We start from the raw sequence: 26996 nt of genomic DNA, 5'->3' as shown, positions 1-26996 counted from the left end.
AATGTTACCATTGCACCAAGTTATGCCAAAATACATGACACCTTATCCCTACATTACCCAACATTCTATCTTCCCATCCCTTCTCTGCTCCTATTCACCTCCTGTCATTTCCACTCTTATTTTAGAATGATTCTTTATTTGCAAATCAAAATTTAGATCCAAAACATGAACCCATATTCCACCACCAGCCCGCTCCCATTAACCAACAAAGTGGACAATCATTTAGTTACCTTCCATACAAGTCCAGAATGACTCATGCACACCACATGGAGGAGGGAGGGGCTATGTGGGGGGAGCAATCCGATAACATTAAACTCCAGTTGCCCTTGCCCATTAATGCCAGACTTTCCCATGCTTTTGTGGGGAACCTCACCATTGAACACAACCCTCCATGCTAGATTTCTACCCGGCACGCCCTTTTGGTAGAATGGGATATTTCTTTTTTTTTTTATTGCCCTCAGTGCCTGGTCAAGTTACTTTCTGCCATAACCAGGGCCATTGCAATAACCAGTTTGTCAGCTCGATCCGACACTCCCTCTCCCTATATCCCCAACAAAAGCAGTCTGGCAAATGTCACACCAGAACCCTATTAAGCTCATCAGGAATTCAGTTCTTGTATTTCAGAATTTGGGGGCTGCCCCAGATCATGTGAAGAAATAAACTGGTAGCTATCTAGCATTTGGGCCAAGGGGCAATCACTCGCCTTCCCATCGTGTTCAACCTCTCAGAATAAACATGTTGGGAATCTTGAACTGCATCAAACTCAATCCTAATCTAATGGCATGCACTAATGGCAGTCTCCCCAGAGACCCACAGGTCTGCCGAGAAATCCTCTTCCAATGTGCCCAAATCCTCCTATTGCTTTGCCCTTAACCTTGACAAGGGACCAATAATGTTGTTGATTGCCTTGTACATGAATGAGGTAGACTTCTAAGATACCACCTACCACTCTTTAGGAGCAGCATCCGGCAAGCCCAATATTCCTCTTCCAGCTGTTTTATTAAAAGGCACATTGGATCTGCAGGTAGTGGACAATTGACTCCTGTCCAAACTCACCCTGTAGGACCCCAAATGACTTAATAGAATCCTCATGGATCACGTTACCAAGAACAAAATATCCTTGCTCTCTCCACTCCAGATATCAGAAAAATTCCGACCATGTGGCAAATGAGCATTGCCCCACAGTGTTGCAGCAAGTCTGACTGTCTTCCCTGCCTTATATTAATAATTTCCTTCCATGACTGAATGATCATCAAGCTTACATGAGGGTAGGTGGTTTTTAGAGGTCCCAAATTTGATTTGCCATATAGGAAGTGCATGTATGAACAAGGATCCCTTCGGTTTCACTCCCAACGGTTGGTTCAGATTCTATCCATGTTCAGCCACTACCACTATATGGGAGGCCCAATAGTATGGCTTCGGTTCCAGGAGAGCCAAACATCCTCCCATAACACCCTGCATAGTATCTCCGAGGACACCCTGGCGACCCAGCCAATGCACAGCAGTCTATGGATACCACCTTCTGTTTCATTAACTCAGAGCCAGGAATACTATATAGTGTAGATTAAACTATATTAAAAACAATGTATGTAGCTATATATGTATTACGTAGCAGCCTGATATCCTGACAATAAGGAAGAAAGCCATCTGGGAATTCCAAAAAGATACTTTAACATGGTACGGATATCCAACTCCTTGAAGGGCTAAGAATTTGTATTGCCAATAAAAATATGCGGTAATGCTGTCCAGCGTATGGCATCTGAAAGGAATTCTATACCATTGGTTCCCACTTCCACTCAAGTCCGTCCTAGTTTGAGACATTTGTATCCCAAGATACAGAAAAGATCCTGTTTCAACCTGCAGCGGACACCGACTATGAGATACCTTCCTTGGATACCCAAAACAACATGGCCTTACCACCACCATTCTTTAACTATCCCACTTCTCTCTCACCACCCCCACAGAACTCCTACCCATCCTGAGCTTCTATTGATGCATCACCTCCTAACCAATCAAATCACTTGAACTGGTTTCCTCCCTTTACCTCTCCACCGTTTTTAATGTTTCAATCTCCACAGGAACCTTTCCAACCTACTAAATTATAACCATGGTAATACCCAGGCTAAAGAAACACGGAAATACCCAAACAATCCCTCATTCAACAGACCAGTCTCTCTTCTGCCTCACCGCATAGGTGAAACAAAGCAGATTGAAATCCCTACATTCAACAATTTCTACACATGAATGTATTTTAGATTGTTTACCTGATACCAGTCACTGGAGTGCTCCAGTGGTGCTACCAATTTCATCCAAAACGGGGGTCACATCCAATAGAAGAAAAAAAACCTTCTGCCCAGAGATGAGATCTTGCCTTCCCTGGAGAAAAAGAAAAAAAAAAGTGACTCAAAATAAGCATGGAGAACTCTACAAGACTAGATTCACATATTCTAAAACATGAGAGGCACTAGGACCTTTGGGCCCAAGCACAGAAAGAAGCACATTACAAGCAAGTAAGAGACCATTTGTTGATCAGTCACAACATTTTAGAGAATACCACTTTGTGCAATTTATCTCAAAACATCAACTCTGTAGTCTCGAACATATGTCAACTTGCATCAATTCATATTATACTAGATATGATCATAGCACCGACCTTTACTACATATGCTGGGAGACCCACCGCAGCTCCTCCTCACCCCCTATCCCACCACCTTTTTTCATTAACTTAACCCATATATACATATACACAAACACAAAAATAGTAAAATAGGGCTCTCGGAATTCCGTATTTTGGGCTTTGAAATGTGTACATCCTTTATTTTGGTACGATTCCCTACCCAATGAGAAGCTCCCTAACAAGATTTGCTCCAATCAGCAGCTATGTAAGATACAAGTCGGTCAGGCTTTTAGTTTCTCAGCTGTGCAGCGATTGAGCTGTTTTGGGTGATTTCACATACAATTGGGATTTTTGGGGGCTACTATCTGCAGCAATCTTTTTTTATTCCTCCAAACGCTGCCTCTACTACATCTCAGACCATGCCCACTCTCTATCCCCACTTAATTCCACCCATACCCACTCTCCCCCCACTCTCTACCCCTACACACCAACCTTACCCCCTCTCTCTCTCCCCAACCACCCATATCCATTCCCTCTACCCCCCCACCCACCCACCTACCTACCTTACCCCCTCTCTTTATTCCCACCATGCACCCTACCCCTTCTATTCCCACAATCACCCAAATCCCCTCTATTCCCCACCTACCTTACCCTCCTCTGACACTGTTTATTTCATACCCTCTTACTCTCACCCTTTCTCGCTCATATTTCCTATTGCTCATCATCGATACAACCCTCCATCAATGGCTTCCTCCTGTGCTCTATTCCCCTTCTCCATCCATTACACACCTGCACCCCTCATCACATCCTCCTTTGAAACGTTGTACTCTCCTCCTTGCACCCTGGTGTCTATAAATGCAAAATGCAAAGAACAGCAGTAAACGCCAAAATGAATGGCATAGCCAATGCTCGTTTCTTCTAGGCAGCGACCTTCCTAGGTCGCCTATGCAAGGTTCAGCATATTTTCCTTTTCAGACCAGTCCTGCCCAAAAAAGTCAGTTTTTTATAAAGTTGGCATGAACAGCACTGTGCCACTCACAAATTCCATGTGAACAACAGCACCTTGACTACAACATACAACACGTAGTGAAACTAAGTAGTTACTGTGCAAATATTTCAGTCCTCAATCTTGTCACTAGCCATTAGCGAGTAATAATGGACTCTTAGCAAGTACGTAAGGTGTACAATGTGCATGTGGAGTTTTGAAAGGGGAGGGCCTCGTTATGCCTGGCTAGTAGCTTGTAACTTTTTTTTACTCCTGAATAGCCAATGACCGATGCAGCATCCAATCATTGTATTTTCTAATGAAAATCTCGGAGGAGATAGGAGAGGCATTTTGTCCATGTGGAGCTCAAGTTGACTCTGCCAAATTAAACTTTGTTTTACCCATAACGCCAGGCAGTGGGGCTGTGCTCGTTTCAGGTGTAACAAAGGTTCAACTTCTTCAGATATCACTAAATCCACTGGAAATGTCTGAAGAAAAATTCCTACGCTCTCTAAAATCTAAATTTAAAGAATCCCAGTCTTGCCATTTATGATTAATACGTAACCTGCCCATGACTCCAAATTTTGCAAAATATAAAACTCCATTTGGCTTGTGTGTCTCAGTAACTAGGTATGTGAGAAGTGAAAAAAAGAGCCCTCTGCTTTCCCTCCTTTCCCAAAAGCAAGGTAAGATCATTATTTTTACTCGCGTGAACTGATCAGTAAAGCGAGAGGAACTGCGTTTATGGGTTCAAAGACAGATTTTTCTTATCAACTTAACCAAAAACACTAAACAAAAAGAGTAGAAGGACAACGGACCACCAACAGAAACTAGCTGCTATAAAACAGCCACTAATCTGTGTTGCCAGGCACCAGCATGCACTTCAGAACTATGACTCATAGGAAGCTGAGAACATGCAGTTATATGACTGCAAATTTGCATGTAGTCGCCAACTTGGTGCAATGGCGCGCGGGGGGGGTGGGCGGTTGTTGGCGCGCAGAGCGCAGAACAGTGGAAACATTGGCTAGCATGCACTGCATATACTAAAGTCAAGAAAGGAACAAGTTACTTACCTGTAACTGTTGTTCTCCAGCATGGGTCTGGCATGGATTCACATGCTCATGAATATTCCCCGTCGTCAGGCCGGGAATCCTCGGTATAGAAAAAAATCAGTATCAGTTTCGTTTCTGATCTGTCTTTCTCAGTAGTAACCAATCACTGGTCTCTGGATCATACTGCCCCCAGCCAATGACTGCCCTCTCCCTAAGCCCCTCCCCTGGCAGCCATCCTCAGATTTGGTAGCATGTGAAGTGGCAGTATGACCAAGTAAAGGAAGAGCCGCAGAGGGGTAGGCGGGAGGGTTCGCATGTGAATCCATGCCAGACCCATGCTGGAGAACAACAGTTACAGGTAAGTAACTTGTTCCTTCTCCAGCATGGGGTCTGGCATGGATTCACATGCTCATGAATATAAGAATACCTAGCAGTATACACATGCACAACCACGGGAGGTGGCACAAGGCTCAATATCAAGCAATACAACAACTCAACATTAAGCAACTCTTACCTCCTCACCAGGCTCACCTTAGGCGAACAGGTTGCGCAGCACTGCCTGGCCGACTCTGGACTCCTCCCTGGAATCCCGGTCGACGCAGTAGAATCTCGTGAAGGTGTGTGTCGACCTCCACGTAGCAGCCCTGCAGATGTCGAGCAGGGGAAACACCAGACAGGAACGCCGTAGTAGCAGCGATCGCTCTGGTCGAATTGGCTTTCGGACGGCCGGGCAGCGGTCAGTTTGCCAACCGGTGACAGTGCATGATGCAGCCGGAGAGCCAGCTGGAAATGGAAGTCTTCGAGAGAGCCTTCCCTTGATTCACAGGTCCAAAGTTCAAAAACAGCTGTGATGTCTTCCGGAAACTCTTCAGCGCTCTAGCCACATCTACCAGTGCAGAGTCCTCTCAGCCGGCGACAAAGGCGACGGGAAAAAAACTTGCAACACCAAGGGCTCGTTGAGGTGGAAGTCAGACGGCACCTTGGGCATGAAGGAGGGGTGCGTCCTCAGTACCACCCTCGTGTCGTGAAAAGTCAAGTATGGAGGCTTGCAAGACAGGGCCTGGATCTCTCCCACTCGTCGTGCAGAGGTCATGGCCACGAGGAATGCTGTCTTCCACGACAGAAACTTCAACGGTACTGAATGCATAGGCTCGAATGGGGCCCCCCCATGAGCCTAGTTAGTACCACGTTGAGCTCCCACGCCGGGGAAGGGGCCTTCACCGGCGGGAATGATTGGAACAGTCCTTTCATAAATTCCTTCACCAGACGATGAGACCACAAGGACGCCCGTCATGTAGTTCTGGTGTAACGTGAGACGGCAGCCAGATGTACCTTGATGGAAGCGTGAGATAGGCCAGCCTTGGCCAAAGACAGCAGGTACGGCAATACTTGAGGGGCCGTAATCCACAGAGGGTTAATCTTCTGTGCTCGGCACCAGACAGAGAACCTCTTCCATTTGTGTCCGTAGCACTTGAGAGTTGAGGATGCCCTGGCCTTTGCAAGAACCTCTCTGCAGTCGGCCGGGATGTCGTATCCTCCAAACTCTAGTGCTGCAGGAGCCAGGCTTGCAAGTTCAGCGACTCTGGTTCGTGATGCAGAATGGCGCCTCCTTCTCTGGAGAGAAGATCCGTGTCCGTCGGTCGCTTGACTGGTGTGGACGCTGACAAGTCCAGAAGGTCCGGGAACCAGATCTGCCTCGGCCAAGCCAGTGCGACGAGGATCATCCTGCACCGGGACCGCTTGAGCTGGTTGACGAGCCGGAGTAGCAACGGTAACGGCGGGAATGCATTAAGGAACAGGCCGTCCCAGGTGAACGAGAAAGCATCGCCCATGCTCCTCGGTTGGGGAAACCTGCTGGCGAACCTCCGGCACTTGGAGTTCGCCGCCGTCGCGAAGAGATCGATCTGGGGTTCGCCCCATCGTCGGAAGAGTCGGTCCACTTGATCCTGGCGCAGTTCCCACTCGTGGCACGAGCGCAGCTCCCTGCTGAGTGTGTCGGCAATGGTGTTTTTTATCCCTGCCAGATGAAAGGGTACCAGAAACATCCCTTGTGCGATGGCCCAATGCCACAGATCCTGGGCTTCCTTAGACAGGGCAGGGGATCTGGTTCCGCCCTGCTTCCGAATGTAAAACATCGTGGTGGTGTTGTCGGTGAAGATCCTCATCACCTTGCCCTTGAGGGACGGAAGGAAGGACCTGAGGGCCCAGAACACTGCGCGGAGCTCCAAGATGTTGATGTGGAGAGTCTTCTCCTCCGAGCACCAAAGGCCTCTCGCGTGGAGCCCCCCGGTGTGCGCTCCCCAACCTTCCAGGGAGGCGTCCGTCGTCACCGTCACCTGGTGGGCCGGGGCTAGGAAGCCTGTTCCCGCTGTCAGATGGGCGCGGACACCCCACCATCGTATCGCCTGACGGAACGTTTCGTCGAGCGAGATCCTGTCCTCGAAGCTGCCCTTTGCCTGGATCCAGTGGGCGTCAAGGAATTCTTGCAAGGGCCGCATGAGAAGTCTGCAATGGGGCACCAGATAAATGCAGGAGGACATCATTCCGAGGAGGGACTTGATAGACCTCACTTTGGCCACGTCCGTGGCCAGTAGACGTTGCACCTTTCCTAGGATGGTCCTTATCCTTTCCTCCGACGGTGAGGCCCGCCGCGCCACCGTGTCGAGCTGTGCTCCCAGAAACAGGGCGACTTGCGACGGGACCAGGTGGGATTTTGGAAAGTTGATGGAGAACCCCAGGTCCATGAGCAGCTGGACGGACTTCGCAGTGTGTTCCACGGCGAGCTGCTTTGTCCTTGCCCGTATGAGCCAGTCGTCCAGGTAGGGGTAGACGTGGATCCCCTGCAGGCGCAGCCGCGCCACCAACGGTGCTAGGCACTTGGTGAACACCCTGGGCGCTGATTTTAATCCGAACGGGAGGGCCTTGAACTGGTAGTGATGCCCTTTGACTACGAACCTGAGGAACTTTCGGTGTCTCTTTAGAATAGGGATGTGGAAGTAAGCATCCTCCAAATCCAACGACGACAGGAAATCGCCCTCCTCCAGCTGTCCCAGCACGTGCTGGAGGGTGACCATCCGGAACTTCTGTGCCTTGATGTATTTGTTTAGCCGTCGCAGGTCCAGGATGGCACGCCATCCTCCTGTCTTCTTCCTCACGAGGAAGTATCTCGAGTAAACTCCGGAGCCCCGAAGCCCCTTCGGGACAAGCTTGATGGCACCTTTCCTGAGCATCACCCGTACTTACAACAGCAGTTGAGGGACGTGATTTTCCTTCCTGGCCACGGGAAGAATGTGGGGGCACCTCTTCTGGAACTCGAGGGCGTGCCCCAGGGCGTCCAGCACCCAACGGTCAGTGGAGATGGACTCCCACACGCCAACGAACTTCGTCAGCCGGCCTCCCACCGGGGTGCTTCGGCGGGGGCCCGACTCGACGGACGGTTCAATCCTGCTTGGAGGCCGCTTTGCCTCCTTGACCACCCTGGCGACGTCGGCGGGATCCACCTAACTTGCCGCGTCCCCTGTAGCCCTCCTGCGACGAAGACCTTGCCGCTTGACGGTAAGTAGAGGAGCTGCTGCCGGCTCCCTTGGAGGCACCCTGTCTGCCTCCGGAGCTCCGAAAGGACGGCCGTCGCTGTTGGAGCACCCCCAGTGCACGGGCCGTCTCCGTGTCCGTCTTGATCGCCTGAAGGGATTCATCAACCGCCTTGCCAAAAAGGTTGTTCCCATCGAAGGACATGTCCAAAACCTTGGTCTGAACGTCCTGGCGGAAATACGTCGCCCTGAGCCATCCTCGTCGTCTCAGGCAAACGCTGTTGCCCAACTGACGGAAACCGGTGTCAGCGATGTCCGTAGCCACGGTAATGGCGTGGTCCGAGGCAATCTCGCCTTCCTGCAAGATTTCCAGGGCCTCAGCCCTCTTGGCATCCGGAAGGAAGTCCAACAGAGGGGCGATCTTAAAACACAACTCCCTGTCGTAGTGGGCTACGATGGCCATGGCGTTGGCCGCCTTGATGGTCGTCTCTGCAGATGAGATGACCCGTCGTCCCATCGCATCCAGTTTCCTACCCTCGCCGTCCGGAGGGGAGGTTGAAGTCGAGGCCTAAGCCCCCCCTGCTTTCTTCTTGGCTGCCGCCGAGACGACCGAGTCCGGGGAGGGTTGCGCTCTAAGGCACAAGGGGGCAGCATCAGGGACCCGGTAATTCTTCTCGTACCGGTCCCTCTTCGCAGGAGCCGTGTCAGGGTTCTTGAGGAGGGCGAGCCCCTCATCCCAGATGTCATCAAGAAGCGGTACGGCAAGGACCGTCTTCCTTTTAGCCTTGCGCTGCTGGTAAAGGAACCCCTCCTTTTCCTCGGGGCAGAGCTGGAAGAGCTCGGATGCCCTGGAGATCATTGCATGGAAGGATCCAATCTCGTCGGGCGGGGACGTCCGGGCAGGGGGCGACACGGGACAAGTCCTGTCGTCGCCTCCGTCGTCATCCGTACCCGTCGTAGTCGTGTCCATGCCTGTATCATCCCCGTGGGTAGTGGACCGGGGCGAAGGCAGAGAAGGCCGCAGAGGCGGGAGAGGAGGCCTAGGATGCGTCCTCCTCCTCTTAGGCGGTGGGCTCCCCGAAGGTCCTGGCTCCGGATCCTCCGTCGGGTCTGGCTCAGGCTCCTCCGTCGGGGGAAGGGGCAACCTAGTCCTTATCTCCGAGCATAAGGACTGGATGGCTGACAAAATGGCCGCCGAGGTGTCCTGCTGCGCCGGAAACGACAGGCGCGAGGGCTCTTGAGGAGCCTCGTCTGCGTCACCATCGCCCTCGTCGTCACCCTCGTCGGGATCCCTCCCGATGGGCTGTGTCTCCTCCACGACTTGGATGAGCTCCTCTTCAGAGGTCGTGTCCGTATCCCCGACGGCCACCACCCTCTCCCCCCCCTTTTCCAATGAGGACTTCGTGGGGGCCTGAAAGACGACTCCCTCTGTGGTGGCAGGGAGACTCTGGTACCTGAGGGCGCCTCCACTGGTGTAGCCTCCACAGGCTGAGCCAGAGCCGCGGCAACATCCTCAATCTAGGTCCTAGCAGGGTGAATCACGGCCAACGTCACCTTCTGTACGCCCGGGGCCCACACCTTCGGGGGAGGGTCCGAGCCTCGCTCCCCCTCTGCCGGAGTCTTCGAGATCGACCGGGGCCTCTCCAGAAGCTTCGCTGGGTTCTCAGACTTCCTCTTACCCGAGCCAGAGCGTTGGCTCATGGTCGATGGCGCCGGGGAGGGTGCGCCCTGCCTGGCAGCCAAGGAGCCCGACCGTTCGCGCTCCCAGTGCCCGCAGACTCGCGGTGCTTAGCCTTTTGTTGGGCCCCCGTCGCCGGAGCACCCTCACAGGACTTAGAAGACCGCTCAGACTTCTTCTTCTTCTTCTCGTCTGGCGGGCTCTTAGCTTCCAGCCAGTTGGCGAGACGGAGGTGGCGATCCTTTATGGTCCGCTCCGACTTGTTTCCACGAAACGCGCAGTCCTTTTCCTTGTGCGTCTTGTCCTCATGGAGGCAGTAGAGGCATAACGAATGCTCGTCCTCCTTGAAAACGTTCTGAAGCTGGCATTCAGGGCAGGTCCTGAATAGCTTTCCGGGCGTCGAGCTCCCTTTCTCCTGGGCCATGTCCAGGGTAGGCCTCGGAACTTCTGTAATCCTCCAAAAGCGTAACTCGACGAAATCTTCACCCTTGAGGGGCGTAGAAAACTCCGAAACAGATCCCCATTGATCGGAAGTAGAAACGGTGGAGCTTGAGGCTCTTTTAACCGAAAAAATGAGAAAATCTCCTGAAAAAAGCACAAAAACGCAGCAAAAGCTCGAGAGCTAAGCACAAGGACTCCCAACACTTGAACGTGCGGTAGAAATCTGAGGATGGCTGCCAGGGGAGGGGCTCAGGGAGAGGGCAGTCATTGGCTGGGGGCAGTATGACCCAGAGACCAGTGATTGGTTACTACTGAGAAAGACAGATTAGAAACGAAACTGATACTGATTTTTTCTATACCGAGGATTCCCGGCTTGACGACAGGGAATATTCATGAGCATGTGAATCCATGCCAGACCCCATGCTGGAGAAGGAGATGTAAGCCTTCGAGTTGCATTCCAGTAAGACATCACTGCCCCTACTCCACCGCTCTATAATCGTTCAGCAACACAACTAGGATGGGAGAATGACATGCTTGCTAAACAGAAGGTACAGCTGCAAGGTGGCGTACCACCACCAAAAAAAGTTCCCAATTCAAGGGAAACGGGAAGTAAAGATGTTTCCCGATTAAAAACTACCAAGCAAGACGTGTGTGGTGCAATAGTTCAGTAAAACATCAACAATTCAAACTTACAATAGTGCTGGTGTAGATTGGCCAGCCGAAAGTGACATTTGCTCAGATGTTACCTCTGGGTAACCAGACAGAGTTAGGGATGTAGCTTAATCTTAAACCTTTCAGTGGACAGATCAGATGTGCTGCTGAAGTATAATGCAATGCTGGCTGATGTATAATGCAATACCACCACTTGTAATCCGGCAGTAATACCACCAGACCAAGTGGCAGTAAATGGTAGTTCAGTTTGGTGGTATCTCGGCAGATTTACAGGCCACACAGAGACATCACCCCTCTCCATGTTGTCTTTTATTGTAAAGTGGATTACCAGGTTTCAGACCTGTAAGATACCCCTGTCTCCTCAGATGACTCAGACCCCCACCATTCCATCCTACATAAACTTGATGCCCCCCAGGCTGTTCTTCTAGTCTACTTTTATTCTACTCTACCATGTAGATCCAGGAACGTCATACTCCTGTTACTTTCATGGATTATTTTACTTTCTGTTCCTTAAAGCCAGGGGTCTTAAACATGTGGCTCTCCAGATGTTTTGGACTATGACTCCTATAATCCATCACCATTGACTATGCTGGCTGGGACTGATGAGCATTGTAGTCCAACACACATGCAGAGCTAAAGGTTGCAGAACCCAGTGTCGAAGCAGAGGCCTGGAACTCCATACTGCCACAAGCACCTTATCATTTGACTCTGGCTCTGAAATAGAGACTTTATGCCGGCCCTTTACCCACGAACACTGGTTGTTATTGTACCTTGGAGCTGCACACGTTAATATCACTAGTGCAAGAAACAGACGTTCAGGACGGGCGGTAAAAAGACTTCTGTGGGTCGTATGCGGCCTATGAGTTCACAGGGTTTGGTTGACCAGGGAATAGCACACGAGGCATGGAGTTGGGACAGGTTGGCAGGTTAGCTGCTGGCAACCTTTCAGGTGGCAACCGTAAACCCATGAAGAGGGAGCGGAGATGTGCAGTGCTTCTTTGCCCCCCTGATTCTCTGATTTGTCAGAGCTACATTTTCAAAGCCTCCCTCTGAATGGAGCATGAGTGCATTCCTCTCTCAGTTGACTCACACAGTTATTGTTCTGTCTGCGTCTTTCATTTGTTATAAAACAGCACCCAAGGTTGGTGGCTCTCAGGGGCTAGGGAGCCTGGGACGCTCCAAGGACAACGAACTGGCAACCAGGGAGTTTTAGTAATGCGCTACTTTTGTAAACAAAATGAGCCCCCAAAAAATCATTTTTTTTGTGACTGCACTAGTAAATCATCAAGAATCGATGACTGGGAGAGAGAATGCAGGAGAGCGATTCCTCCTTATTTGTATGGTACAGTAGCACAGATAGGAGAAAGAGGTTGGTTGGCTCTCGACTTACATCTACCTGTTCAGTAGCACACCTGGGAGTGGGTAGTTGAACTGGCTTTGGGGTCCCCGTTTCTCTGTGATAGCATACTCTTGAGGGCATACTTTTTTAATGAACATTTAATTGCAACTGCATGTGTATACCAAGTGCTTAATTTGTAAAACAGTAGGTGCCTGTGCCCAAATATGTTCTAGCACTTGGGTGACACTTCGGCAGTTCCACACCACTGCTGCCACCCAGGGTCGGATTGGGACAAGAAATAGGCCCGGTCACCCAAAAAAAAGTGGCCCACCCCTCGCCTCACGACCCTTGACCTCTGATGACATCACCAGAAGTGATGTCCTTTGACCCCACAGTGACATCCTGGGAAGCAATGAAACAACCTTTCACCCCTTGACAAAACAGGAAGTGGAATCAAATAGCCATGTCCCTAAGTACACTAAATTACTGTGAATCCAAGCAGACGTCCAAGGCCAAATGATAATGTTATTGTATAGCACTTACGCTTAAGCTCTTTATTTTTTATAGAAGAAATATGCATACAATATCACCCAACCTGTGGTGGTACTCATTTATCGACCTAAGAAGGATGAAAGGCTTTTTGAGAAAAAAAAAAAAACAAAAAAAAATCTATTTTTTTCTTTTCTTCCAAACCAGCCCAGGCATGGCCAGAAACCGGCCCCCACTCCGCAGGGACGATTTCGCACCGGCCATGGGACGAAAGGCTGAGGGGCCAATCCGACCCTGGGCCTCAGGCTCCATTAGGAGCCTATTCATGAAGACAAAAAAAAAAAACACACCTTTTGCCGTGATGACGATCATCAAGGCAAAAGAAGGTGTGCTCTTTTTCTTTTGTCTTCATAAATAGGCTCCTAATGGAGCCTGAGTCCTCACAAAGGCCCGGCCCCTGTCGCACTAAGCATGTGTGGCAGGGGCCGTGGATCGGGCTGCTGCTGGTTAATGAAGCAACAGCCCGACCCTTTGGTCATTCATCCTTTTTTTTTTTCCAAACTGTGGATGCGCGCCCCCGTGGGCATGGGGCTGCGGTCCACCAGAGGTGCGCGCCCCACAGTTTGAATACCGCTGCGCCCAAGCCCTACCCTCCAGGACCATACACCAATGAGTCCTAGAGTGGAGGGCCTATTCGCACATTTTTGCGGTTATACCCGGCCGGAGAGAAGTGATGCAGTATCGATGGAAAGGGCCATCGATGCTGTATCACTTCTCTCCGGCCCGGGGGGGAGGGGGCTCAGCCCTGACTTGATTTTGCAGGGGGGGGCTCGGGCCCCGGAGCCCCCCCGTACTCGGCGCCCCTGATCGACACAGACTTACTCCCCTTTAACAGATCAGAGACGGTGCAGACCCCAAATGAATACTAACATGCCCAGTCTAAGAAAACACAGACTCCTGGACATGGGGCCTCATTACGAGTCTGCCGGTAGCAACATACCAGCACCCATTCCGGACCTGCAGACTACAACTCTGGTTTCCAGGGCCTGTGCGCCGGGTACAACGGCCCCGGAAAGTAGAGTTGTCATGGAAGAAACGGCACCATTATGAACGGTGCTTCAGTCTCCCCATCCCATGGAGTCCTACGGGGCTCCATGGGAATGGGAACAACATTTTCTGCCTCCTGATATCCCGGGTCGCTGAGACTTCGCAGGCGGCAGAAACGGTGTTACAGTCCAGCGGCAACCCGCCGGTAGCACCAGCGGGTTACTGCCAGACTTGTAATGAGGCCCAATGTCTAATATTTCAATACCTCCAAAGCTATCAGTCTAATCATATTTGACCGAACTTCTCCCAACCATGCCAGTACTTAGTAGATGTGCAAAACCGACAACCAATAACCAGCGGTTGTGCACCTAATTAAAGGATTATTCCATGTGACCTGGGAGAAACAGGGTCCAAGGAAATGAGGCTATAACCGAGCAATCCGGTCCCATGTTGGACCCACCGTACAAAATATAGGGGTGGTGGAGTGGACTGGGAGCGGGGAGCAGGTGGAAAAGTTAAGAAGGTTAAAACTGGCTGGTATTCTTTTGTTGCCTTACAAAAACAATATAAAGGCCACCTGGATATAATACATGTGTATTGTTATTGGTCTATAATATGGCTATGTTAAATCCAATGTTTGATTGTATTTTGCTTTGATTGCTCCAGAAAAAATGTAATAAAGAGGAAATAAAAATAAAAGTAGACCATGATTTAACGCAAAGAGTTCCCAAAACAATGCAAAGAGGAGATGGATGAAGACAAACTTTCAAACCAACAATATAATACCAAGGTTTTTGTGCAAAAAGAAAGTTTGATAAACTATTAAAAAAACGTACAGAATGGGAGTCGACTAGCTGGTACGACATCCTTTCATCGCGGGATGACATTTTTTGCCGTGATTTTTATTACAAATTTTTTTTTTTTTTACATGTAGTTAGAAAAACATATATATGGGGTGTGGATGTTCATGAATTGATCAACAATTAAAGGGAATGGGGCGGTTTAGGGCGGGAACCCCCCCAGATATAAAAATAGAAAATAAATTAAATGAGTTTTTTGTTATAATATGCGAGGGGAAAAAAATGTGTAATTTCATCCCGCGATGAAAAGACATGCAACTGACCAGCAGTGGTTCTCATGTGTATCAGGTGCAATTTCCATTCAAGGCCTGGTGTGTGGGAGGAGGGGTAGAAGCTGAGGGGTGCATTATCATTCTGAAGGAGCAACTGCTAAAGTAAGTAAACTTGATTGACGTTTGATGAGTAGCATCAGTGTGCTGGCAAAATAGGTACAGCAGGTGGGTTTTAGTGCGGGAAGGGCATTGTGGGGGAAGCGAGGTATTGAACATGTGATGTTGTCCCTGGCGGATGAGACCTAGTGGATCCAACTCGGCATCGTTGCGGCAGCGTGTGCCTTCATGTGTGCAAGTCCATTTAGTGTAGTTTCAAGAAAGCGAGCTGCAGTAGTGACATCTGGAGAGAACCAACGTCGGCGTGGCACCTGTGAAGTTGGAAAGGGAATGGGTTTTGGGGTGGTGGTCACAAGAGTAGTCCTGAATGTATATGATGGTGCGTGGTCTGCAATCCCCTTTACACGGGGTGAGATTACAGAGTGGGAAAAAAACAATGATTTTGCTTGAGGTCGGATTTTAGGTTTGTCAGGGGAAGCAAGTTGATGGAGACGACATGCTCAAAGGTATAATTCAACGCTATAGTTAAGGTGGGGGTGCTTCAATGTTTGTACCCTATCGAGGCAGTGAGTTAATGGTCATGGAAAATCTTCATTTATTCTGTCCAGTATATAGTGGAGGGACTGCAGACTTTCACCTCACACAATGTGGAGACCATTATTGGAGAGGGTGAAAGATCCAAATTAGGTCTTGTTGAAAGGTGTTGGCCAACGGCCATTCTTTTGAATCGGACAACCAAAGCACTTTTGTAAGAGTTTCGTTTTGGGGAAAGGAGTCTGCAGGTATGAGCAGACTCGGATTGACTTTTAAAGGTTTGGAACAGCATGTTTTGGTGGATGGTGTTGAATGCAGGTATTTAAAGGGCGATAAGAAATCAACAATGGAAAAAAAGGAAAACATTTTTAAAACGATAGAAAAGAAAGAAGTAACTATCGCAAAATGGAGTTGGAAACCACCCGGAACGGCCCAAAAAAAAAAAAAACACACCTTAAAAATGTTTTTTTTTTTTTAAATAGACCATAGATGCATTCGCCAAAATTACTGTATGCACTCACCCACCTTTACTGTCCTGCCCACATGCGACAAATACAGCATTGGTCCTCGTTATGAATCTCAAATACATTTCAATTAGCCTTTTGGACTATGAAGTGACCTAAACCAAACTTTGATTCGATCTTGGATGCCTTTCGTGTAACAGCTCCTCTCGTGATATTGTATTCACTTTGTGCACTGTCGTTTATAATTTTTCATCGTATTACCTTAGTAAAAATCTATGCTTTAATTCAATTCCCTCTCGTGTTATTCATGATAAGTGTGTATTGTAATGTAGGTAAGCATTACGGATGTACGCAGAAGAAGGGTATTCATCCGAAATGCGTTGATATCATTAGAAGCAATCCATGAAGTTGGACATCACTAACATAGATATAGAGACATTGGGCCTCCTTACGGGTCCGGCGGTAACCGTGCCAGTAATACCGGCGGGTTGCCACTGGACCCGTAAATATTTACAGGCGCCCGACTTCCCGGTGCCAACGGGGGATTGCAGCCCCGGCGGCCCGGAAGGTCACGCACTGGTAAATTGGAAGTCCCTATGCCAATGGAATCCCATAGGACTCTATGGGAGTGGGGACCACGTGAGCACCAGCACCGTTATAAACGGTGCAGGTGCTTCCGTGACAGTTTGCCGACTGTGGCCATTGCGCCCGACAGGGTCGGACATGTCAGACACAGCGGCTCCGGCAGGCAGACCTGTAGCATGCCGGTCCGTAAACAACGGTGCTGGTAAGCTTACCTGCACCGTTGTTTCCAGACCGGCAGGCTCAGAATGAGCCCCACTGTCTTGAACAATGTTTAATGTGGATATATCGTAATGAAAATAATTTCTTCTGAAATTTGAGATGTTTGAATATCTTTAACCAAACGATATAACATTCTTTGTATTGCAAAAATACATTGTATACATTTGAGAGGTTACAAAGTTTTATAAAAATATTTTCTTGCAAATAATTAAAAATGTAGCAAAATAAGTGACCTGTGTTCTCGTTGAATGCTGGAGACTAACAAGTCAATCTGTTTCGATAAAATTTGCTTGTTTATAGAAGTACTTGACAGAGTACCTTTTGCCCCAGGCACCAGAAGTTCGGAACTATATATTATGAATATAAATTCTTAGTGGTTATTATTTGAGTGCACCATGCATTATTATTTTTACACGAAGTAAAGTTGCCCGAGGTGAGGGGAAAATTGTTTGGTGCCAGCCACACAATCGCCCACTAAGGCCCTGTTAAGTTGCCATTAGCAAAGTTGATGGCAGGATAGTGGCTTAAAGGAAGGTTTGAATGCATCACTCTGCTGTAAGAGCAGTGGCAGGCGGAGATGGGAGAATCCAAACGTGGGTCCTGGCAACGGGTGTGGGGAGTAGAGGGGCAGGATAGCATGAGGCAAATGGAGCGCTTCCTCTGTCGTGCATTGCTTGAGCTGGAGGTCCAAGAACAGCTCTGAATGTGTTGCCATGGAGCAGGGGGGCATGGGACGTGTAGAGTATACTGCCCAACAATAAGGTGCGCTGGAAAGTGATTGTCACTTTGAAGCAAATCTATTGCAACATATGGGGAAGGGTTGAAGCTCATTTATGCTTCTCCAGCATTCATCACAGCACCAGTTGTGAAGGGCAAGAGCATTCGCCACTGGTGGCAAAGAGCTGGGTTTGATTCCCGCCTCCACCAACACTTTTGAAACTGGCCTTTTTTTAAATGTATTCTGTGGTGCTTTTGTTTTGATGTCCTAAAGCAATGTAAACAGACAAAACAAAATCTCTACAGTCAAAACGCGTGACAAATGCAGGGATTAATCAAAACAGACAAAAGGTACTCAAATGCTGCATGAGTAAAATGTTTGAATGAACACATTAAAAATAGTAATGAGGAGCAGATCAAGTCATGAGACCCAGTTGATTGAGGGGTCACCCAATTGACGAAGCATTTGCTTAGTTGACGAGACTCACTAGTAGGTTCAGGCCCTAGTGCCCGGACTATCAGGCTACACCAGGTAAGCATTCAGCCCCCACCTACATCACGCTCCTACCACCCGTAGCACTCCTACAAGCCGGTCCAACACATGAAGGAGCGGGTGCTCAGACCCCAGTGACTGACAAGGAAACACACAGTGGTGAAATGACGAACAGTGTTTTGGAAGACTGTGCAGGATCAATCGCAGAGGTAGATTGGGGGTAAACCAGCATGGAGGATCTGTGCCCGGTGTGGCGGATTTGGCCGGTAAAATAAAAAAGCAATACTTTCAGAACATGCTCAAGCGGCTTCAAACGCTTAGGGAAAGGGAAGCCTCCTCTTCCTGCCCTCTCTTATTTCTGTGATATCTTATTTCCTCTCTCAAATAATCAGCATCTTTCATGTGAACATTTGCAGTTCCACGTTTTCAAGCATCCGCTTGTTTTTTTTTTATCACTCTGCACAAACATGCGCCGTGCAGCACATCGCCATTTTCTGCCCATTCACACAGTCTTAATATACAAATGTATAACATTACAGTAAGATGCAGATGCAGTACATTAATGAATGGGGGATTATTATGTACAAATAGTTTACTCTGGATTACATAATTACTAGTGTTCCATTCACATTACTGCTGCTGCGGATCACTCTTTCTGTACATGAGTTCCGGTGAAAGACAGGGAATCCCAGTTGACCCCTTTTTTCTATTGAAATCCACAACCAACACCTAATTTCAGGTCAATTAACACTGTACCAAAATGTGCTTTAGTGCAAGCTGGTAAAGATGGAAGAAATGTTTTATGTTCATGAATGAGAAAGAGGTTGCAGTAGCTAACTAACATAGGTCGGAGTGGTTGAATCTAGGGAACAACTGATATGAAAGCAATGAGAGTTCATAGGATCTCAGTGACAGGTACTCTGGAAGGTCAGTGTTGGGAAGAAAGGCTCCATGGATTGTCGGCCATTGTAGCAGCTCATGAACTAAAGTGACGCTGCAGACTGTTCTTTACTCTACAAAAATACACAAGACGAGGATCAATTGGGTCAGGGTACCATACCAAACAGTTCTAAAGAAGTATTCACAGCAAACCGACCACTTTAAAATTGTTTCGTGTATGATCTTGTCATACTGATGGCAACAGTTGGAGAAAGCGGGTAATGAAAAGGCCTCCAACTGCCCATCGCCCATGGTGTGAAACATTCGATCAGGATTTCAACCACAATTCTGCCCCATCGAGATGATTTAACTGTTGAACAGATGACTAAGAAAGGTTTTATTTTCTCGAGCACAAAAATGTAGAAATATGTTAAAATGCCCAAAGAACCCCTATGGCAATTTCTCTTTTTTAATTGCAAGGAAACTGTAGTGTGCCAACACGTGTTTTGACCCACACACTGGGTCCTCTTCAGGGAGTTACTTCATTTTTCCGAACTGTGGCTCACCATAGCCGTGGCCATTGGGCTCTCATGAGCACGAGCGACTAACGGGTGGAGGTATGGAAGCAGTTTCGTATGCATGCGAGAGCAGAACTCTGCATACCCTTAGAACAATACAATTCAACAAGTGGTTTTAACAAGAGTGAGACGCTAACGCTGTAGGTAAAGCGCTAGGTCTTACAAAGACCAAGTAATGCCCTGAAGAGGACCCAGTGTGAGGGTCGAAACATACGTTTGCACACTACTGTTTCATTGCCATTAAAAAGAGAAATTGCCATTGTTTGGCCACTGTTTGCTATTGCTTATTGTTGACTAAAGACATCTTTAACGTATAGACTGGGGTGTATGCGCATGCAGCTTAGGACACCAACATGCTCTGGTACTAAAGTGCTACCTATAAGCCAATAATTGCATTAGCGGACTGATAGGGAGAAATGCATATGAGGAGGGACGCAAAACTTGTAGGCGTTTGGTTATTTGCCCACCCATTGCAGGCCTATGTCCATGCTAACCCCTATGGCCATTCCCACCTATTTCCTGCCTCTCCCCCCCAAAAACACATCCTCCTGGGATCTCGTTGAGCCAACTTTATCAAGCCCTAGCATCAAACATTGTGCTCAAAGTGCCTGGCAGTGTTCTTTTTAAATATGATTATTACATTTGAGGTAAAACATATCAATAATAAAACGTAACAACAATAATAAAACGTACTTCCCATTCCCCATCCCTCACTACGCCCCATTCTATTACCTTGCCCACCCTTGCATCCCATATTAGGCGTAAATCTTCTTTCATCTCTAGACCCCAATTCCCCACACCCTCCCCTTCGTCCACCTCCCCACACCCAGATGCCCACTCCCTCCCTTTCCAACTCAGAAACCCTGTAATTGTTCATAAGCATCGCATTTCGTGGGTTGGTTCCGTCAGTCTGTTATTATAGGTGCTGAGGTATGTCCCAAGACTTCTCAAATCCAGTCTGTGATGTTGTGATTGGAGGGACATGGCCTCCATGTCCTTGTTCTGTAGTCCTTTTTCATGTGTGTTCTGTATTGTTTTCTGCTCAGGAGTCCATGTGGGACTCCTGCAGTGCAGCTCTTCCTCTTTTTTGGTGTACAGACCCTTGGGATACCCTTATGGCACCCATGGGTGGGAGTACAACCCTGTACCCCTAGTTTATGTTTTTGGGCACCTGTGTGTGGCCCACAGAGCAGGGTATTGGCTGCTGGCAGCTCCATGCTGAATTTGGCAGGTGCTCCGAGTATCCTCCATTTTGGGATACCCAGGCCATGCCATTGGAATCGGTTGATTCCTGATACTAGACAAGATGGCCCCTGTGGCCTCTTGGTTTCTATTGGCTGTTACCTGGTTTTTCCCAAAGTCCTAGGAAGTCTGGACTCTGTTCCTCCCCCTCCCCCCCACTCCACCAACTGGCTTTTGGGTGGAAGATCCATATGTGGTATTGTGGGGAAGTCCAGGCCAGACTGGCTGGAGCCTCCTCAATGAATGTATGTTGTGGGTACGCCCGTGCACTGGGACCTGGGTGAATGGAGTGTGTGACGAATACGCATTTCGTGTTATGGGTGTCTAGTATCTAGTGGTTGACACAATGACTGAGACAGCCCTGCCGGAAACTAGAATGAATGCAGTGTGGAGTGCTGAATGGCAGAGTGCTTGTCCGAATCCACATTCTGTGTTGTGAATGTCTGGATGGAGAAGAATGGCCTGAATGCACTGTAAGCCCAATTGGCTGCCTGACTGCATGAATGCCCTTCTGAGTGATTGGTCACCCGAGCGTGACCCAGCAGAACGAATGAGAGAAAGAACAGTATATCTGGGGGCCTCTCACTGCTAGAAATCGTTCAGAAGCTGAAGTCAAAAGCAGAGCCAGAAGGTGGTCGACTGCTGTTACCTTCACTGCAATCTGAAAGCCGCTGTGCCGTCGAGACTGATCCAAGAGAGGACCTGGCTAGGAGACCTCTTCCCGAGCTACAAGGGACCATTGTGCACCGCTAACCTTTGCCGAAGCGCCCTGGAAGCCAGCCTTCGAAACACTGTCCACCGTTGTCACAGGTTTGCTATAACCTCTGGCGGCCCGTCAAAGCCGTGTTTGCCCAGAAGAGGGAACCGCTCGACACCAAGCAGCCGATGAACGGAGCAGCAAAGCTCGATTGATTAAGACACTGAATCCAAGGACGCTCTCGTCTGCACCGTCGACTGCTTTGTCCTGCCGGAGAAAGTCAAGGCCGCCGACGCGCCGAGGAGCATCCGCTGGTGAGTTTCCTGCCACCCGAAGACCGCAGAGACGCCCGACGACTCAATGCCCTTGCTGGGCCAAAGTTCTTCATCAACACTTTGCGGCAACAAACTATCGTTGAGGTGCGCTGCACGCCTCACCTTCGCGTGACGTCCACGACCGATCATCGACCAGCACCGCCAGGACCGAAGCTGCTGCCTCGACGCCATTGTTCACCACTTCCTCGTGGGATCGATGATCCGTGGCTCCTGCCTTAAAGGGAGCCGCTCAAGAAGGATCCATCGACGACCCGACGTCGAACTCTGCTACTCCAGGTACACCGGGGTGGTAGAATCTTTCTAGGGGGAAATAAGACCATTTTGAACAATATATGGACTGGCCTTGTTTTATATCTTTATTTACAAGTTGCCCAGGTGGGGGGGGGGGGGGAATCCTCACACAGAACAGTGTCTAGGTAGCGAGGCCAGTATTCTGCCTATTGTTTAACCAACTGCTTTTCCTCCTAAACCTATTGTTGGTTCACATTATTTACTGATTTGTATGACATTTGAACGGGGTGCAGTTAATGCATTTTAACAGAATCAAAGAGTAATTGTGGTACCACATAGAAACTGTATATATTTACCATTTTAGATTAACTTGAGCACAAAGTATGTTATTGTGATTGTGTACGTAACTTGAGCCTATTTATATAAAGGACTGTGTTATCACTAACATAGTGTGTGGACATTACTTTGTGGGTGCTTGCAGACTACACTGTATTTAAGAACCAGCCCACATCACTTCCTGAGAGCTAAGCCTTGATTGCTCGTCTATTGCTACCATCAATAGATTATCTTGGCTGGGGTGCTCTTTGCCTCGACTCTGCCATATAGGGAGCAGGAGTACAGATACATCCTTCCAGTCTTTACACTGTCTCAACGATCTCCTCTTCCCACCTTGACAGGAGGGTGGGGGAGAGTGGAGTGGATGTCATCTGGTGAAGTGTGGAGGTCATTGAGCAGAGTGCCCCACTGCAACCAAGTCCTCTTCTTTTCTCTATTCTCACACTATGACCTTTTCTGCAGCAGCTCACTTGTTTCAGATGCAGACCTTTAGGGGTTTTCCATGCTATCGACATACAGCGGTTTCCTAGAACCAGTAAAAAGGCTTCAATTTTGTTCGAGTGTTTCCTCTCCTTCCTTTTCCCGCAGGGCAGAAGGCAAGCATACTCGAGTTGTGCATTCTTGTTAACTGCCCAACAAGCTATTGATCCGCTCCATCACAGCCTGCCAATAATATTCAATATGTGCATACCATATGCCAAAAATCTGCAGACTCGCCTTTACACCTCGGGCAAGAGTGTGGTTTTTTTGCATCCATCATATGTAGTTTCTGTGGCATTGTACACTATGTGTATAACAGTGAATCAGATTAGTTTAAAAGGGGCTTTGCGCGAGACCTTGGAGACCCCTGCACGGATTTTGGACTAGGTTTTCTCTACTTATGGCAGACCCAAATCTCGTACTCATTGGAGAGCCACATATAGCCCTTTTATCGCGTGCATCTCTGTTCCCATTGTGAAGAGGACTTGGAGGACCAGGGTAACTGGGGGTTCCTCCGGAATCGATTCCCATGTGCCAGCTAGTGCCCTTGTTAGTCGTGCGACATTTAAAAACTGTCCCTGCGGTGTGTGGTACCTTTGTGCCCATTCTGGCAATTGCATTGAGAGGCCCCGTCAAACATAGCCCCCAGTGTGCTGAGCTTTGCCTTTTCGCATCTATTTGAGCCAATATCGTTTTAAACCGTCTCCAATTCGGCGAGTGCTCTCAGTGGTATATTTACGCTATACCCATCTCAAAGGTTTAGTATGAGGCACACTCTCCTCCATACCTGTTTCACCACTGTTACAATGCCTGATGTCTGAAGTCGCCACCTGTTCCCCAAGAGCATTTTCACTCCTGTGTGATGTTGCCTGGGGGGCCCTAGTAAAATCCTGTCAGACCGACCTGATTGGGTCTATGCCTACAATTGCCAGCTCCCAGTTTGTGTCCCACACCCTCTCTAGAACATGCTGTAGACACCACAAGTTCATGGTTGCATTTCTTCCTGCCACAAAACCGCATTAGTCGTGGTGTATCAGCCCCCCAGTGTGTTTCGACAGTTGATTAGCTAGGACCTAGCCCAGGATTTTCCAATCCGCATTAAGAAGAGAGATGATACGGTATGATTCGCATCTATGTGGGTCAGTCCCCGGCTTTGCCAGCACCATGATTATTGCTTCCTGCATCGATTCTGTCAGCCTTACTGTTAGAAAGGCCTTATCATAGAGTTGTTTTCAGTTTGCGGATTAGAAGATCCGCGCATGTTGCGTAGAATTCCGTGGGGAGGCCATCTACACTGGTTACGTCCCTGTTCCCATCGAGGCTATTGCTGCTCTGATCTCCCGCTCCGTGACTGAGCCCTCTATCTCCTCTGTTGCTGTGACCGCTAGTGATGGTAGGCAGGCTTGGTGTAGTATATCTGCCATGATCTCCACATCGGATGGTTTCTTACTTGTGTATAGATCCATGACGACATTTTGAAACTCCTTGTTAATTCCTACTTGTGTGTTTATCTCCTACCCTTTGTCTGTCACTATGCAGGCAACTAGGTCTTTCAGGTTCTCCCACCTAAGAAGCCAAGCCTAAGTAACCGCCCCACCTTGTCCCCTTCCCCCGTGAATCCGTTGAGTATACTGAGCATAATCGTGATTTCCCATCCTTTCCTGTGCCTCTGATCTCACCCCCACTTCCCGTAGTAGCTCTGCCCCTCAGTAGGTGTCTCTGGCTAAATCCCCCCCTCCAGTCTCTGTATTATGGCCTACGCATCTACTAATCGAGATAAAAGCTCGGCCCACATAACATGGGTGGTGGCAATACACTCCCCCCTCCCACTCCCGCCCCCAAATGAAGACCCTAAACACATCCCACATTATTCCATAGTCCTCTGTGGAGTTTTCGTTGAGGTCAAATAATTCCATAATAGCCCATCTTATGTCCCCTCTATAGATGTGGTACCTTAGTATGGCAGCGTTTTTAATCAGTCAAAGGTTAATGGCTTAATTGGAGCTGTAAACTCAAAACAGATGTACTAAAAAAAAAGTCTTAACCAGGTCTGCGTTCAGCCACTCTATTTATAAGCACTATGAGCATTCGCAAAACCAACAGTTTTCGCTTGTGTATACGTATTAAGCATTTGCCTGGCACTGCTATTGTATATGCCCCAGTACTCTCACCATTTTGCAGCTGCTACCATCGATGGCCAGTTAATACTGCTGTGGCAGTGACTGGCAAGTGTCTTTCACATGCCTACACAATAGCCAACACTAGCCATAGGCACAATGCTTGTTATTATAGGAATGATGATGGCATGGTTCCAGGATTTAGGAATCAAAGGACCAAACCATGCAATTTAATAAAGAACAGAGCATTTCTTTACCACAAACTGATATTACACTGACATGGGCAATCAGGTATATCAATTTCCTGGGCTTTATTACCCTGCAGTGCTGCAATAGTTCTCATGAGCTTGTCTTCTGAAAAATCCTCAAAAACAGTAGTAATGGAAGGAATAGATTGTCTAGCCCACACATCAAGATCCTCAATACCACTATAACCTGCAGACATGTGTAAATGCCATACATCAGAGGCAATATTAATTTCGGGGGTGGCAGGTTTATAGCATAATGGGTGGACCATATAACAATTCTGGAAATCTGAACAAGCCACAGAGTTATTCAAATATATATCCAGGTTTTTTTCTACTTGCTCTTGTTTCCTGGCAGCTAAAGTACCTTTACAATTCTTCCCCTTCTAAGATATGTCAATGTTTGATGCAAGAGGATTCTTTTTAAGTAGAAAGGAGATCTCTTTTGGCCAATTTACATTTCTCATCTAACCAGGATCTCTTAGGAGATGCTCTTGTGGTAGATCGCCGCCGTCTACTAGATCATCCCCAATGCTTCCTACTAATCTCTCAAACATGGCTCTATTATTTAGGTGAGATTGTACCAGGGATAATAGGGAATTAAACAGAAAAAGATTATTGCAAATAGGATGATCCACCAAATTGCTTTCGCAATCAACCTCCAATTTTATTCTGCACCCATTTAATAATTGTCCATCTCCCAATGTTCTTATAGCCTCGTCTTGACACTTCCATTCATCCTGAAACTGCCTGGGGAATCGGAGGGCTGCATGATCACTGCCCACATCCTTGGGTTGACGGTCATATTTGTTCACCCCCCATTCATGGACTGTCAACAATTATCAATTATAGAGGAGCCCCGGGGGCCAATAAAGATAAGGGTCCCCTGCTTGCTCAGCGGGGGGGGGGGGGAGAAATCTCCCATTAATTTCATTGATATGTAGCAATATATAGGCAATATATAGCTTAAAACCATTTGTGCGTTATTTATTATTCTTCACTAACTGAGGACAGGCCATAAGCAAGGGCTTCCCCTTTGTCAAAGAGGTCCAATTCATCCAACTATCCTATATTTGCATTAACATCACAACACGAAATTATATGAGCCAGACTCGTTGAAAATAATTAAGATATTTCGGGCTCTAAATGGTTTAAAAATAATGGATTTTGTTTTTTTCCACATCTTCAATAACAAAAAGATGGATATTATTAAGCAAAACAAGCTCAACTAGTTGGAACTGTGATGTACTTGTACGGCAGACACAGGATTTAAAGCTAGGTGTAGAAGCCAGGAGGCATAAACCTCCTGAGGTTCTACCTCTGGGATTAGGCTGAGCTGGGCACGTTACAGTAAAGTAAAGAGTCGGGCAAACTTGCCAGTTTTCTTGTAGGCATACAACATTATAAGTATTAATAAAAATCAAGGAAGTCAGAGTCCTCCACCTTTGAACTCAGACCTACTATTTTCGGAGACAACATTCTTTTCAAATTAGAAACCAAAGTGTCACGATCTATCAAGATGGTTTCAAAAGGTTCAACTTTCCTGCCTGCTGCATAAACCAAGGACTCAACTCTATGTAATATCGAGAGTCATTCAACTGTCTCCAAGTTGGCCAGAGAGTCAAAGATTTCTCATAGGGAACCCCACAGAACCAAGAGGAACTTCCTCTTGATGATTGATGCTTGTTTGTAGAAATAGCCAAGTGGTACAAGACCGATAGCCCTTTCTTTTGGTAGCAAGCGAGATTGGGTTCGCTCAAATAGCAGCTGGTATAGGGGTTATCAAAGGTAAGATCAGTACAGTC

General features: G+C 48.0%; 1 protein-coding gene across 1 annotated transcript in view; it reads right to left on the bottom strand.

Moving 5' to 3' along the window:
- The window catches only part of MACIR (macrophage immunometabolism regulator), a 176292-nt gene that overhangs the window by 68851 nt on the left and 80445 nt on the right, over window positions 1-26996 (bottom strand). Inside the window, exon 2 of the mRNA XM_069625465.1 lies at window positions 2265-2376. The gene's annotated coding sequence lies outside the window, so the exon portion shown is untranslated. The remainder of the gene's footprint in view (window positions 1-2264; window positions 2377-26996) is intronic.

Source organism: Ambystoma mexicanum, chromosome 6p, assembly GCF_040938575.1.
Source record: "Ambystoma mexicanum isolate Mex_15411 chromosome 6p, UKY_AmexF1_1, whole genome shotgun sequence".
Taxonomy (NCBI): Eukaryota; Metazoa; Chordata; class Amphibia; order Caudata; family Ambystomatidae; genus Ambystoma; species Ambystoma mexicanum.
Note: the sequence above shows the minus strand (reverse complement) of the source record. Positions and strands in the feature narration are given on the sequence as shown.